The sequence below is a fragment of the Nelumbo nucifera genome, chromosome 6, assembly GCF_055504915.1.
Source record: "Nelumbo nucifera cultivar China Antique chromosome 6, China Antique-T2T, whole genome shotgun sequence".
Classification (NCBI taxonomy): Eukaryota; Viridiplantae; Streptophyta; class Magnoliopsida; order Proteales; family Nelumbonaceae; genus Nelumbo; species Nelumbo nucifera.
In genome coordinates, this window is record NC_142654.1 from 39,908,884 (window position 1) to 39,921,513 (window position 12,630).

Here is a 12,630-nt window from a genome sequence, read left to right on the forward strand (position 1 = left end):
CCTGACCTGGTGCGGGGAGTTCATGATGTGACAAGTGGATTTGGCTCAGAGTTTAGGCTGATCTGGGACGGGCCCCGTGCGATTCACGCGCGGACGTCAGGCAATCTTATAGGCTCTGCGGACACCAAAAAACGCGCTAAATTGATTTCGGTCTCGAGGGTCGTGCGGCCGGTTTTCTTAGGAGCCGTCAGATTGCTTTAATCTTGATCGTTACTTTCTCGGCACAGTGGCTATAAATAGTGTCACCCGGGACCCATTTTCCTTTGGCAAAAATCCATCAGCTCTTATCTTGAGGTCGCCCTTGCTTCTTCAGCTTGGATTTTCCCAGTTCGTCGTTCCCTCCTAGTCAGGTCGTCCACCTTTGGTGAGTCTCCCTTCGCTTCTTCTTTTCTTTCAGTTTTATCTCTATGTCGCCTTCTAGTTCCGATGGCCCTTTCGACGAGGGCAGCTCGTGGCCCTTCTGAAGCACAGACTCCTCGAGAGGCCCAAGAGGCCTCGGGTGGTCAGGCATCCACCTCTAGCCAAGGTGAGGAGCCAGACAACTTCGGTCCTTCAACCAAGACCTCGGACCGACTTCAGGCCCTAGTTCACCAGTACCACCTCCCGAGGGAGTTCTCCTATAGCCTTCCTCACGGTAACTTCCCTTGGGAGCACGATCATAATGAGATTGTGTTTTTTGAAGAGCAGCTCGCGGCTGGTCTTCGTTTTCCGTTACATCCTTTGATCATCAAGGTCCTAAAGTCCTTTAATATAACCATAGATCAATTGCACCCGAGCTCTGTCCGTAATGTGGTAGGGACCATTTCGCTCTTTTACAAGTACTGTCTTCCCCTTGACCTCGACACCTTTTCCACTATCCTATCCATCAAGAAAAACTCCTCCTGCATTCTTCCCGAGCACAGGCGAACCTACTACCTATCTCCTCGCTCGAGGTACAAGCTATTGTACAAACTTCCTAACAAGATTCCAGCCTGGAAACGGGGTTACTTTGTAGTTTGTAACCCCGAGGGGTGGCCCTTTTTGACCCAATGGAGGCCGGCAGTCCAGGTACCCGGTGTTAGGCTGGGCCTGAAGACGAGAGAGATGCTTAAGTCTTGGGCGGAGCTCGGCTTCCTCTGCTCGAATTACCTTGCTGAAGACAAGCTTGTGCAGGGCGGCTTGAGTCCTGGTAGGTCGTATTGGGTTTTACTTTCTAGAGATCCGGATCTGTTCGTGACTAATCTTACCTTTCATTTTTGGCAGATACCATGCCGATCAACGCTAAAAGCCTTCTGAGGAGCTCCCAGAAGGGGAGAAAGAGAGGTGCCAAGAGACCGCGTCCGGAGGCCGAGCAATCTCCCGAGGTTGTTATCGTGGAACCGTCCTCCATACCTCAGGAGGAGGCCCAGTCTGCTGCCCCTGAGACCTCGGCTGAGGTCCAGTGCGAGGAAGTTTGGTCTGAAGAGCTGGGGAGTTCGTCCATACCTGTGGATGGACCAGAAAGTTATCTTCCAGCTGTGAAGGACAACATCATGGACCATGTCAAGGCCATGCGGAAAAGTCGGGAAGCTGTCTTCGAGGAAGAAATCTTGAAGTGGGCCGAGCTGGCTCCGAGCGCCCTCCTAGGACTAGTTGCCAGCCACTGTATGGTGGTGAGCCTTCTACCTTTCCTCTTCCCCTTTCTCTTCTTTTTTTTTTTTTTACCTTGGCTTTCTGGTTTCCAGGTTAACTCCGCGGGTCGTGCGTTGGCTTGCTAGGTGGCGATCCATACGAAGGAAGCTTTAGACTCCAGAACGCAGATGCAGAGTCTCCACCGCGATTTGAACCATGCTCGAGGCGAGGCACTTAGGGCCAAGAAGGGGGTTGAGGCCCATAAGGAGCTTATCCTAACTCAGGAGAGGCAGATTTCCTCACTGAGCGAGGAGAAAGCGTGTCTGGAGCGGGAGATCATGGACCTCGAAGCTTCTATCCCGCAGGAGAGGGTCAAAGCTATGGAGAGCTTCAAAGAGTCCACAGAATTCGAGGCTCTATAGGTTGAATATGGATCGGACTCCTACCGCGCAGGGTTCAAGCTGTGCCGATACTTAGTTCGTCAGAAGTTTCCTAACCTTGATCTTGGTGGGATCACGATGGCGAGCTTGGACCCCGAAGTGGCCAGGGAGGCGGATGCAGAGCCCGACTCTTTGGGGGAGGATGGCGACACTGAGGTCGAGGCGGTGGGCCCTTCTGAGTGATGGCTTCTTTCTTTTTTCTCTTTCTGAACCGTGAATGTACTATCCCGAGCCTTTGAGCTCGGGTAAAAGTTCTTGTATTCGAACTCCCTTTAATGAAATGTAATTTCTTGAGTATTTATGAGTGCAAAAAGTACTTCCAAGTGTGAGTGGACTCCGAGCTGGGCAATTTACCGTATAGGTTGTCTGAGCTGTCGAGCTACTGAGCCGGCAATGAGTAAGGATAACCAAAAGTGAAGTTATGTCACTTCGGGGCTGCGCGGGTTACCCCGGACTATCGGGCTACCGAGCTAAGTAGGAGCAACAGGGGTGGAATAGACACCGTAAGGTTCATAACCGAGTTGTCCTTTCCTTAGGTTAGAGATAACTAAGTTTTTCGTAGCGTCCATGTCCTTGTCAGTTCGACATTTTGTGGCCCTTAGGCTTTGGAGAGGGACCCGTAGTCCGCTCCTGGATTTCACCCAGGCCGAAGTGGCAACTGGGGTCTTCTTGTGGCCCTTAGGCTTAGGGAGGGACCCGTAGTCCGCTCCTGGATTTCACCCAGGCCGAAGTGGCAACTAGGATCTTCTTGTGGCCCTTAGGCTTAGGGAGGGACCCGTAGTCCACTCCTGGATTTCACCCAGGCCGAAGTGACAACTGGGGTCTTCTTGTGGCCCTTAGACTTAAGGAGGGACCCGTAGTCCACTCCTAGAGTTAGTTGCTCCTTGGAGACCTGTAAGGAACTAAATGTCAGAGGACTCGGGGTACTAACCCGACGGGGTTGCTCCGATGGCGAAGTTAGTACTCCCATATTAGACTACGGGCTTAGAAATTACAATTTAAGAGTTAGAGCCTGCTTACTTGTTTTTGGGGCTGATGCTTTGATTCGTAATCAGAGATAATACTGCCTTAGGTTGCTGATGTTCCATGCGCGTCTAGGGTTTCAAGCTCATACGTGTCTTCTCCTAGTATCCGCTTCACTCGGTAGGGACCTTCCCAGTTCGGTCCGAGCTTACCTATACCGGGCTCGGGCACCATAACTTTCTGGAGAATTAAGTCTCCAACGCGGAAGTATCGCTTTCTGACTTGGGCGTTATAATATCAGGCTACTTTTTGCTGGTAGGCTGCGGTTTGGAAGTATGCAAGGTCCCGCACCTCTTCTATTAGGTCGAGGTTGGTGCAGAGCTCGTCATCATTTCCCTCTTCGTCGTAGGCTTCCAAACGTAGTGTGGGTACCTCAATTTCGGCTAGGACTACTACTTTTGTGCCATAGGTAAGCTTGAAGGGGGTTTCTCCTGTGACGGTCTTAGCTATAGTTCGGTAGGCCCATAGTACACTGGGCAATTCTTCTATCCATAACCCCTTAGCTCGGGATAAGCAAGCCTTCAGTCCGCGGAGTATGGCTCTATTCGTGACTTCTGTCTGCCCGTTCGCCTGGGGGTGTGCTACCGAAGTGAAGTTATGTTGCATCCCCATTTCCGCACACCAGTTCTAGAACTTGATATCTTCAAACTGCTTACCATTGTCGGAAATGAGCACTCGGGGCAATCCGAAGCGGCATACTATCTTCTTCCAAAAGAAGTTATGCACGGTTCGAGCTGTGATTGTTGCTAGGGGTTTCGCTTCTACCCACTTTGTGAAGTAATCTACTGCTACTACTAAGAATTTTCTCTGTCTTGTTGCTGGTGGGAATGGTCCAAGGATGTCGATTCCCCACTGTGCGAATGATCATGGGCTGGTGAGTCGGCAGCCGATCGGTGATGGATGTTGGCATACCTTTGACATTTATCGCATTTCTTGGCAAGCTCGAGTGCGTCTACCTTCACCGTGGGCCAGTAGTAACCTTGTCGAAGTGCTTTTTGCGCGAGAGCCCTGCCCCCCAAGTGTCCGCCGCATAGGCCTTCATGGGTGTCGTGGAGAACGAGCTCAGCTTCTGACGGTCGCAAACAGCGCAAGTAGGGGAGCGTGTAGGATCTTCGATACAATCGTTCATCTATCATGACATACTTGGCCGCTTGTCGTTCTATCCTCTTGGCTGCGTTGCGATCTGCAGGTCGGGTCCCACGAAGTAGGTAGCTCGCGAGCGGGTCGATCCAGCTTGGTTCTGTTTATGTAACAGGAGCGACCTCTTCTGCCCCCCTAAGAATGCTGGGTCGAGGCAAGTTCTCTATGTGTATGATCCTCATGGTGTTGTTGCTCGTGCTGGCTAACCGGGACAGTGCATCGGCCTCAACGTTCTCAGACTTTGGAATCTGCCTAATAAAATAAGATCGGAAGCCTTGTAGGATTTCTTTAGCTTTGGCCAAATAGGCGGCCATGGCAGGATTGCGGGCGTTGTAGTCTCTGGTGACTTGATTAACTACAAGCTGGGAGTCACTACAGATGATGACATGCTTTGCTTGTACTTCTTTCGCTAAAGCGAGTCCAGCTAGTAGTGCCTCGTACTCAGCTTCGTTGTTGGACGCCGCGAACTCGGAACGAAGTGCATATTCTAGTTTCAGCCCACTTGGTCCGTGTAGTATGGTGTCGGCTCCACTTGTTGGTTGGACGACCCGTCCACATGAAGGATCCAAGGTTCCTCATCCCAAGTTGGCCTTGCTTTGACCGGGCTCGGTGCCGTACTAGTTAAGGCCTCTTCTCTGTGTCTGATCTCTGTTAGTTCGGGGCTTGCGGTGTTGAAGGTACACTCTGCTATGAAGTTGGCCAAGGCTTGGGCCTTAATTGCCGTCCGAGGCTCGTATTAGAGGTCGTATTCGCTAAGTTTGATGGCCCACTTCGTAAGTCTGCCAGATACCTCGGACTTGAGTAAGACTTGTCTCAGAGGCTTGTTTGTGAGGACTACAACAGTGTGGGCTTGGAAATACGGGTGAAGCTTCTGAGCTTCCGTGACTAGTGCACACGCCAACTTCTCGATCTCTGGGTACCTGATTTCTACATCCTGCAAAACTTTACTCACATAGTAGATAGGTCGTTGGACCCAATCTACTTCTTTTATTAGTACTAAGCTGACCACCTCATCACTCGCGGAGAGGTACAACTTTCAAATATCACCCTCCTCGGGTTGGGTCAGAACCAGGATACTAACTGAAGGGATGAGAGATTCATCGTATGGACGCCCAAAAGTTGCGGAATTAGGTGGGCGAATTTAATTTTTTTTTTCTCTCCCTTCAACTAGGAATCGCATTCCCTATTTAGAAAATCATATTTTCAAGGATCAATCTTGAACCATAAACTGAACCAGATCTGAACAAAAGCAGTAGGAGAGGATTATACCTGATACGGAGAAATAATATCTCCCAACTAAGGTGTTCACGCCAAAGGAAGGATCCAAAAACTGCTCCCACTGAAGATGGCGTAGTGTAGGATGGAGCAGAATCAGCAGTGTTCTTCTCCAAGAACCTAGTCCTTCGCAAGAAATAGCACTTATCAGTCCCTTCACAAGGAACTGATATCAAGATCGAATCTTGATTTCTCCCACTGAAAAGGAGGTCGAACTGGCAGGTGAGGCGGCGGCAGGAAGGAGGCGGCAAGAGAGAATTTTTGCAGGTATGCTGAATTCTCTCTTTTGTGATTTCAGCTCTAAAGACTTGCAGTGATCTGATGATCTTGTGATGATCTGAAGGTTGCCGCCCCTGCCTTCTTTTGAAACCTTAAAGGATCAGCTCCTACTCCCATTAGGAGTTGTTGATCCAAATCTTATTTGGATTAGACATCCCTTTAGGTGATAAGGATAAACCCTTATCTTATCTGCAGATTAGATCAGCCTTCTCCTAATCTCATTAGGAGGTTTCCAGATCTGAATCACATTCAGATTTGGACTCTCTGAGTGGATAGGGTCTATCTGCTAATCCATTCCAAAATTCGCCTCATATTTAACTACTTAAATTAGCTCAGTTCGAAATGGGCTTTAGGCCCATCAAGGTTATGTGCTCACTTAACCTTCCTAACTGCTGCCCAGTTGGGCTTCCTTGTATGCCGTGGGACCCAAACATTGATCTACGCATCAGCCACATGGGTTCAACCCAGCCTTTGTTACAAGGCCTGGCCGAATACACTGTTATGGACAGTGCACCCCCTGAAACCAATCACATGGGCTCTATGGGCCCAACACTTACCCTAAGTGGTCCCTGGGCCAAGCCACCTTGTAACACCTAGGGACTGTGGGCAGATGCAAGATTAGCCCATCAGGTATTACCCTCTATGGTCTTACACTCAACCTCTCAGCCCATAATGATCAAACACTGCCCGACAAGAGAGGACCTCTCCCTTGGCTGCAAGGAACAGTGTTGCACTCTCTGCTTATATGGATCCTGGGAATTAAAACATTCTTACAAACATTTTGGAAACCGTAATATATATATATATACTTTTATATCTCATATAAAATATATTTTGCAAAACAAATCTCAACGATTGAAATCGGCTGCCAACAGTCTTGGTTTCCATCAGTGAGAGTGCATCCCCGATCATTACCTTTGTCCGACAAAGGGGTTGATCCTATCACTATGATCACCCACTCAGATGAATTCTTAGACTACCCCAATATACCCAGTTCTTGACCCCCGCTAAGGATCTCATTGATTGGTACATCAAAGACAGCCTAATCTGACACCTAGTGTAGTATCATAATCAAGTCTAGGGGTCGGGTGTAACTTTCCAGTTTTGCCCATTAATCTCAAGGTCCAGGGAAATACTAGAAATCTGGTCTGGTTCAAAGATTCAATTAATCCTATACTGCATGTGCCTTGGGTCTCACCCTGGCGGCTGAGACAGGCCACCCCAACCAACTTGGTGGCACATCAGTGTCAGCCTTATCAGGATAGGTCTCCCCAGACTGACCCACTGGCTGTGAACATTCTAAACTAACACGAGTCTCATTATGTGTTCAGTTTAAGAGGATTACACAGACGCATACCAAAGGAACATGAATCAAATATGTACTTTATTCATTTACAATAAACTCATAATGTACATCATTCTGATTGACGCTAAGGGCATACAAAAACTGTCTAATAGTAGGTACTTCTTCAGCTCGTTAAAGGCGAGTTGGCACTCTTTAGTCCATTCAAAGTCTTTACTTTTGTTTATTGCCTTAAAAAAGGGAAGGCAACGATCTGCCGACTTGGACATGAAGCGGCTTAAGGCAGCCACGTGGCCATTCAGCCTTTGAACCTCTTTCAACTTGTGAGGTGGCTTCATCTCTAGGATAGCCTTGACTTTTTCGGAGTTTGCCTCGATTCCACGCTGGTTAACTATGTAACCAGGAATTTACCCGAGGTGACACCAAAGACACACTTACTAGGATTCAACTTCATATTATACTTGCGTAGGATTTCAAAAACACACTGCAAGTCACTTATTAAACAATCTGAAAATCGGGTTTTGACGACCATGTCATCTACATAACACTCAACCTTATCGCCGATCAACGGCTCAAAAAGTTTATTGATAAGCCTTTGAAAGGTTGCCCCGGCATTTTTTAGTCCGAAAGGCATAACCTTATAACAGTACAAGCCTAGCTTGGTTATAAACACTGTCTTTTCCTCGTCGGAGGGGTCCATCTTGATATGGTTGTAGCCCGAGTACGCATCCAGAAACCTCGGCAACTCGTGCCCTGAGGTCGCATCCACTAGACGATCGATCTTAGGGAGAGAGAAACAATCTTTCGGGTAGGCTCGATTCAGGTTGGTGTAATCGACGCACATGCGCCATTTACCGTTGGCCTTTTTTACTAGAACGGGGTTAGCCACCCAGCTCGGGTAGTGGGCCTCCCTGATGAAATCGGCCGCGAGGAGTTTCCCGACCTCCTCATCGACTATCTTCTAGCGCTCCAGGGCTAGGTTACGTTTTTTCTGTCTAACTTCCCTAACTAAAGGATCAGTGTTCAACTTATGAGTTATAACCTTAGCATCTATACCGGGCATTTATGCCGCGGACCTGGCAAATACATCTAAATTTTCAAGTAGAAAACTTACCAGCCGAGAGCGAAGGGGCTCTTCGGTCATGGTTCCAATTTGGAGAGTTCTGGTTGGATCTTTCGTTGAGGCCGGTATGTGGATTGCTCCTTCGGTGGTAGTGGCTCATTCCTCAAAGTATTCCGTAGGCCGCTCTAGTTCGAGGTCATCCGCTAGTTTGCCTTTTCCTTTGAGAGCAGCGATATAACACTTTCGGGACTCGAGTTGATCGCCCCGGGCCACCCCTACCTCGAAGTTCGTGGGGAACTTCATGGCCAGGTGGTAAGTTGACACTATTGCACGAAGTGTGTGAGTGACGGGCCGCCCTACAATGGCGTTATATGGGGAGGGCGTTGCGACTACTAGGAAGACATGCTCGAACCTCACGATGTTGGGCCATGCACCGATCTCCACAGGTAAGGAAACTCGTCCGAGGGGTTTGACCTCTTCTCCACTGAAACCCACTAAAGGAGTGCTGGCGGGCTGGAGGTCGCCTTCCCGGAGTTGTAGCTTGTCGAAGGTGCTTTTGAACAAGATATCGGCCGAACTTCCCGAATCTACCAGGATGCGCCTATCTTCGAAGTCATTGATCTTCATTCTTATGACCAGCGTGTCATCGTGGGGGTATTGAATCCCTCGTGCGTCGTCCTCGATAAAGAATATAGGGTCCTTAGTTCACGGCCGCTTTGGAGGGTTCTACTCCTCATGTTCTAGCTCACGAGCTGAAGTCTTTCCTGTTGTCGTGGAACAGCCCGCAACAACTGACCCGCCGGTGATCGTATTGATTACCCCGTGAACTAGTCTTTCTTCAGGCAGTTGTCTCTGTTCACTCGACCTGTTGTTGGACTCGGGAGCATCTTTCTTTTGCTCCCCTCGCTGGTCTGTCTGGCCCTTAATACTTCTTTGTACAAAGTTTCTCAGGTACCCGCGATGGATGAGCTCCTCAATCTCGTTGCGGAGGTTCTTACAGTTTTCGGTGCTATGACCGTGGGTCGCTTCTCAACCTAGGTGGCCACTTTACAAAGGAAGCGCCCTTTATGGCCATGAGAATTTCCCCATGCTTCGCGTTGAGGGGCGTGAAGCTTGTTCTTTCAACCGGGGGAGCTCGGGGGTGGAAATCTGACCTGTTCCCCCTGATAGGGGACCTGCTTTTCTTTCTCTTGCTGACTTTGTTGTTTGAGTTGTGGTCTTCCCTTTTCCTTTTCTCCGTTGGGGCTTCAGTCCGTTGGTTCATCTCTTCTTCAGTGTCGATGAACTGATCTACGAGCTTCAGGAATTTTGTAATGTCCTTGGGTTTGTTCGCCACCATGTGCCATTTAAACTCTCTGTGAGTAATCCCCTTTTTGGCTGCCGCAAGTCTCACGACCGGGTCTAAGTCTGGGATCAGCAGACAGGTGTCGTTGAAGCGTTTGATGTAGCTTCTGATTGACTCTCCTTCCCTTTGGACTATACTGAGAATGCTTTCTTGTGACCTCGGGCACTTCTTACTGGTGATGAAGTGCGAGGTGAATGATTGTACGAGCTGCACCCAGCTTTTAACTGTCCCAGGTGTAATGTTTCTATACCAAGTGCGGGCTACTCCTTTGAAAGTCATGGAGAAGGCGACGCACATGCAGGCCTCGTCAGCCCTGGCGAGATGCATCTGGGACTAGAATGAATCTACGTGGTCATTGGGGTCGAAAGACCCGTCATACTTGTCCAGGGGAGGAACCTTGAAGTTTGTCGGCATCGGGGAGGCTAGGAGCTCAGGGGATAGCGGAGAGGGTACCGACAGGAGGGGAGCGACTTTGGTGATCTTCGAGCTTACCCGTGCTCTACCATTAGGCTGCTTAGGTCAGGTGGATGCTTCGGTAGGCCTTTGGCGCTGCTTGGATGGTTCCGCAGCAGTGCTGCTGACCTCTGTACTATCGGATGGTGCTTTGGTCGGGTGTGACTCGGACTACCGGCTGTTGCGGGCCGAGAGGCTTTGCCTGGAGTCCTCAGCTAGGACCTCGAACCAATTTTTTGCAAGAAGGCCTTCAAGTCGTGAAGGCCGAGGCGGGCTGATTCTGGTGGGTCGAGTACCTTTCGACCTGCTCACTTGGAGTGAGGTGGGGTGAACTTGTTTCTCTTTTCTACAGCGAGACGAGGCCTGGGAGGTTTCCTCCCGGTCAGGGCGACTGCCTTGGCGGTGAGGCTTGCTCGGGGTGATTGGGCACTGAGGTGGGGTAGGTTGTTGGTTTTGCCGTTGCAGTGGAAACTGCTACTGGTACATGTGGTGCAGAACTTGTTGTTGGTATTGCTGGAACTGTTGGACCTGCTGCATTTGGGCTTGCATAGCCCGCACGCAGTATACTAGGTCGTTTAGTTGGTTTTGTCTTGCTCCCGGGGGAACTACGGACGATTCAACGGGGGTAGGGCCTACTACCGGAGGGAATGGGGCACCCATAGGCCCAAATGGTTGAGGCACGGCAGGTGCTAGGATCCCATCCGCGGGAAGCGGTATGATGAACTGACCTACACAGACAGTTGGAGGCTGAAGTTGCCCCCCAGAGGTGTTTGTGTCCCTGAGTTGTTCGACATTGCTAGAAGAAGCCATATGTCTGGTTTCTAAGTTTTCTAGGTGTCTAGAATGGGGATAAAAAGGCTTTTTGTAGGAGTTCCCACAGACGACGCCATATGATGTGGCGTAATCCGTCTACTCCCTGTTGGAGGTGACCTAGCTTCCAGCGTCGATGAGGACGGGTTCCTGAAAGAGGGGAGCTCAGAGATCCCGGGGTGACTCACCCGCCGTGGATACTTCGATGACTAAGTTAGAACACAAGGATAGTGTAGAATTTGGAGGTAATAACAGTGGGAGCTCAAAGAGTAGAGATTTCGCACAACAATAATAGTAAAAAATAGAACATACCTTCGCCCCTGGTGAGAGCGGGGTCTTTATACACTGGCTCAGGTGGGTAGGTGGAATGGTCACTGAACCCCTGTTACGATGGGACCTGTCGCGTGTTAGGTGGTTGAAGTGCCATCAAACGGTAATACTGTCACTTCCCGTCAGAACGGGGAGTTGGTGAACTAATGTTACCATTATAAGTACGGTCCTGCGGGGTTCAGGGATGGGGGTGTATTCCTCGAGATGGCCATGCGGAGATCTGTACGGTAGATAAGCTACCTGCAGGATACTCATTAGCTCAGTATCGAGCTTCTCGAGCTCGTGCTTTGGTCTGTCCTTGCAAACGCCGAAGTGTCCTTGGGCCAAGGTGACCCCAGTTCGGAGTACTAGCATACCCGAAGTCGCTTTATACCGAGATGGCTTGTGCCATGTTGTGACTTGCATCGAGTCACGTACACGCGTCGTCTGTCTATGAGGTTGGGCCAAATCACCCTTCTTTAATCGCTGACCAAGTTAATGGTTTTTGACCAAAGAATATGTTAAGAGTGAAATGAAACTGATTGCTTGAACACTTCTCGAACTAAACAATCTGACTGTCCAAGTCAATGACGATTTAAAAACACTAGTCTCAACTAACTTATTGCATTTAGATGAGACATGAGAGGCCTCTTGCCTCCTTGGTCCCTCTCACTTTACCATAGACCAAGTCCTGTATGACTAGTTTTTTTTTTTTCCTATTGAAATACGACCAAGTTATTAGCTAAGGCTGCCATCTCTTCATAAGGCAAAATAGATGAATGACATTTTGTCACTATTATTATAACTATAACACATCCCATCCAAACCGATTGATTTGATGCCATATTCTTGGACAAAGGTCGACGAGTCCGGATTTACGAGGCACAACATTGTAAAAGCATTCAATGAGCACTTAATAAAAGTTCTAACAACTGAATCAATAGTTGTTTTTAATGTTTTTCAAGGGTAATCTGGGTGATTTATCAAAAAAGGGTAAGTTGGGGGGTATTTTAAGGGACATGTGTCAAAAAGTTCTTCAAATGCTTACTCAGTGTGCCCATCATGTGTGCCTATTTGATTCAGACCGACGATTAATGCCTATATTATGATTTTTGGTACATAAAGAAGAATTAGAGTTTCTGAAATTTGTTGGCACATAAAAATGTTAATCTTGGATGACGAGTATTTTTTTTCTTCTTTGGGGGGGGGGTGGGTGGGTTTGAAGGCAACCCTCAAGGAGAATACAAAGCCTCAAATTCCTCCTTTCCTCACTTGTCAAAAAAAAAAATTCCTTTCCTTCCGTGGTATAATCTAGGGGTAATTTGAATATCAAGTTACAAAGCAATCAAGGAATAAATCTACACCACTTCATAGGCCAACCTATTTGCTTCCGTCCGAGAAAAAATAGACTCATAACATGCTAGAATGACATTACCATTTGTTTGACATCTAGAAGCACATTGTGGCTAATTGGCTCCGTAACAACGGGTTGCTCCAGTCTGAACTTAGGAACTCAATTGCCCCCTTTGAGTTAGTCTCCAATTCCACCCTCTACAATTCCTCGCTTCCATTCAATTAGCCTTCAAAGCACCTAACTGTC